The following is a 3,844-nucleotide window of genomic DNA, read 5'->3' on the forward strand; positions in this document are numbered from 1 at the left end:
ACTTTAAATAAAACATCAACCGTTCTTTTTCTATTGCTGAATATCATATAATTTGTTTTGTCCAAATTTAGTGATAATTTGTTAAAAGTTTGTATTTTTACAAATTCTGTCTGAATCGTCCTAAACATCTGTTCAAAATCTTTGCCCAMACAAMAAAATGTGGTATCATCTGCAAACAAGACACATTTAAACAACCCTGACACACTTACCAGATCATTTACATATAAGAGAAACAACTTTGGTCCAAGCACAGAACCTTGTGGAATTCCACATGTAATTTCACCAAATTTAGATCTTACATCATTTATTTGTTTTCTCCCACAGACCAAAACCATACATGTTAGGTTAATTAAAAACACTAAAATGTCTTTAGGTGTGAGTWAGATCTTAGATACAACTACGTACAAGTAAAAAGCTAMATTTAAAAGTAGCAAAATGCTAGTTGAAAACAGCAAAAGGCTAGCTAAAAGTAGTGCTAGCTCAGAATAGCAAACATTTAACTAAAAGCAGCAAAAAGTCAGTTAAAAGTAGCAAAATTCTAGCTGAAAATAACAAAAGGCTAGTTAAGACGTCAGCTCAGAATAGCAAACACTTAGCTAAAAGCAGCAAAAAGCCAGTTAAAAGTAGTCAAATGCCAGCTCAAAATAGCAAAAGGCTAGATAAAAGAAACAAAATGCCACTTAAAGTAACTAAATGCAAGCTCAGAATAGCAAACATTTTGCTAAAAGCAATAAAAAGCCAGTAAAAAGTCGCAAAACGCTAGTTCAAAATAACAAAATGTAGCTAAAATCAGCRAAAAGCCAGTAAAAGTAGCAAAAGGCTAAATAAAAATTGCAAAAGTCTGCAAAACAAGTCTTAAGAAAACTAAGTATAAGGCAAACTAAGATAAAAGCTGAGTAGACTCAAAGCTAAATGTAACATGGGCTAGTAGCTAAAAACAATTTGACATCAATAGCTAAAAAACATTAAAAAATAAAGATGGCTAATAATTGTTGTGTATGCTATTTCAGCACACTGAAAACATCTAAATCTATCTTTATGGGGAAAATGTTTGAAAGGTAAATAATTTAAAGTTACCAATAAGTGACTCCAGTCATCTCAATGAGCTGAACGTTAGATAAAACAGCACAAAGTTGGCACTTGATTTGTTCTGAACCCTGTGGATCTCCTGGTCCTGGACTTCAGCGTGCCCATCACCTGATCCACTTCCTGTTTTTAAAACTTCACTGGGCTCTCTGAGCTCGACCCGGATCTGTCTTCATTCGCACAAACCTCCTCGACACGAAGCCTGGAACCCAGAAGAGGGAAGTTTGGGGAGGGGTGTGAGGTCAAAGGCTGGAAGAGTTTCCAGATGTAGGGCCCGGTTCTGGTTCAAAGGAAAGTTCCTCCTCATTTGTCTTTAACTGAGAACACGTGTTTCTGTGTTCTCATCCTGCTTTCTGTAAGGAACCAAACCAGGGACTGAAAACTGAAAACGGCAACACAAAGACGTGTCGAACAGGTCGGACTCGACTGAAACAGAGATCAGTTGAGGTTCAGGTCAGAGGTCGAAGTCTACAGGAAACAAACATCTCTGTAACGGCTTTTCAAGTCTTCAAAACTTTATTGAGCGTGTTGTGAAGAACAAATCTTATTAGATCAGAACTAATTTACCTCCATGAGCAAAATGATGAGGATGACGCAGCTCTGAGCTCTTTGCTGGATTGGTTTCTTTCTGAAAGACTTTCAGTTTTTCTTTTTAGACCTGGAACGTGTTTTGTTCTTATTTTGTTAATTTCTCTCAGATTTTTAAGCACAAAATGCAAAAAATTCGCTGCCATGATCTGGACTGAGATGTGAAAATGCCTGTTTTTGCCAGGAAATAAAAGTTCCTCTAAGAGTCTCTGTGACATTTTTATCTTATGCYTCTACAGAGCGAAGAAGCCGAAACAGAAACTATAAAGGACCAGCAGAAAGCCTGATAAAGATTATTTTAGGGTTAGAGGACCGCCTGGCTGTTTGGAGGAAATCCGGACTTTAATCTGGATTAACTCGACGTGTTTCTGATTAGTTTGTTTTAATAAACCGAAGCTATTCTTCTGTCGCAGTGAGCTGGAAGACGAGACGCGTCCAGCCGCGTGAGGTCAGTGTCAATATTTGTCCACGTGTGGGACAGAGGTGTGTTTGTGTTGTTTCTGTGTGTGCGTGTGTGTGTGCGTCCGCTCAGACGACCTCAGCACTCTGTGGCCTCCAGGTAATTGCTCCCATACTTGCCAGATTTGTGGTTTCAGTTAGCTGTACCTGCAGTGTGTGTGTGTGTGTGTGTGTGTGTGAGCATCTGTGGAAGTCGTCACTCTTCTTTAATGAGTGCTGAAAGTCGAGAGACAAAAAAATAAAACACACAAACATGAACAAAACCTCCTGCTTTACGTTTTCTTCCCGGAAAATCCAAAAGAGCAGAGGATGGTGGTGATTCAGGATTTATGGTAAGACATATGGAGCGTGGCATGATGTGTGCGTGTGTGTGTGTGAGGTAGACTCACGTTTGTTCGTCATGTCCTGTTGGACCTCCAGAACCAAAGAAGCTGCAGATTTGGTTTCAGCCTCCATAAGAACCCCTCGGTTTTCATGATGCTGCTTCATGAATCGTAATGTTCTGTAACAAACRTCTGAGGCCTTCACGTTAAAATCCTTTAAAGTTTGAAAACATCTTATAAATAAATGCATCTTGATTATTTTACTGGCAGATGAGCTCATTTGTTGTCATCAGCAGAGAAAACAGACAGGTGTGGTGATGATGTGAGTCAGGAAACACTTCCACCAAAATAAAAGACACATTTCAGTCGTTTTCAGGTGCGTCAAAGATTTTAGAAAACAAATGAACTCTCTCAGTCAGAACAGGAGATTTTTTGTTATCTAGCCATAATAAACTTGACCATAAAAAAAATAGAATATTAGAGGCTAATCCCGCTGATATATTTTTTAACCTTTAAAATCACAACGAGCCCCTTTAGAGATGTAAAATCTTTTACTATTTGCTGCTCCCTGCTGGCACTTCATGAGCACAGCCTCAAAAAAGACGGGAAGTTTTTATTTCTTAATAAAAACCACGGTTCAGCTGTGGTGGACGACTTGAATGAACTTCAGTGATTAATGCAGACGTTCATCCAGGGATTAATGCTAATTTCATTAAAGTGCATTAATTTGCTGAACAGAGCAGAAATTAGAGCAGCGAGAAGGTCACAGGTTCGCCTCCCAGCCTGGGCCTTTCTGTGAGGCTACATCACCTGCAGAGTTGTAAAGTAACTAAGTACAAATACTTTGTTACTGTAATTAAGTACAATTTTTGGGTATTTGTGCTTTACTTGAGTAATTATTTTTCAGCCTTCTTTTTACTTTTACTTCTTACATTTTTAAATAAAGACAAGAAGTAGAAAGTCATTACTTTTATTTAATTTTTGCTTGTTTTAATTCCAGCTTGTTATTGTAAAAAATAAATACTATCCATATAAACTGTTCCTCCAATATAGAGTGAATTTAACTGTGGTTGAATGAGAAGTATAAATATATAAAACTCTGATACTGTATTAGTTTGTACACAGACAAATCATGTCACACTGCAGCAGGACATAATCATTAAAATAAAAGGACAGTACTTAAGAAGTATTTGTATTTCATGAATTATATTATTACATTTGGCTGCAGCCCTCAGATAGATTTTCATTTTGGGGAAAAGTTTTGTGCAGCCTTGATATATGTATATAAACTGAAACAGCTGGACTAGTGCATCCTAAATTTAACTTAAATTAATTATTTTAATACAATATAGTCATTTCTGCAGTTTTTGGGGGGAGGTCACCTCCTA

The 3,844-nt window shown here is 37.3% G+C and overlaps 1 long non-coding RNA gene across 1 annotated transcript in view; it reads right to left on the reverse strand.

The window, feature by feature from the left end:
* Nucleotides 1–6: 6 nt before the first annotated feature.
* LOC106521231 (uncharacterized) overlaps nucleotides 7–3,844 on the reverse strand; it is a 5,521-nt gene continuing 1,683 nt past the window's right edge. The window contains exons 2-3 of the long non-coding RNA XR_001310648.1: nucleotides 2,523–2,635; nucleotides 7–1,288 (exon numbers count right to left, since the gene is read on the reverse strand). This is a non-coding gene — a long non-coding RNA (uncharacterized LOC106521231). The remainder of the gene's footprint in view (nucleotides 1,289–2,522; nucleotides 2,636–3,844) is intronic.

Source organism: Austrofundulus limnaeus, unplaced genomic scaffold (assembly GCF_001266775.1).
Source record: "Austrofundulus limnaeus strain Quisiro unplaced genomic scaffold, Austrofundulus_limnaeus-1.0 Scaffold105, whole genome shotgun sequence".
Lineage (NCBI taxonomy): Eukaryota > Metazoa > Chordata > Actinopteri > Cyprinodontiformes > Rivulidae > Austrofundulus > Austrofundulus limnaeus.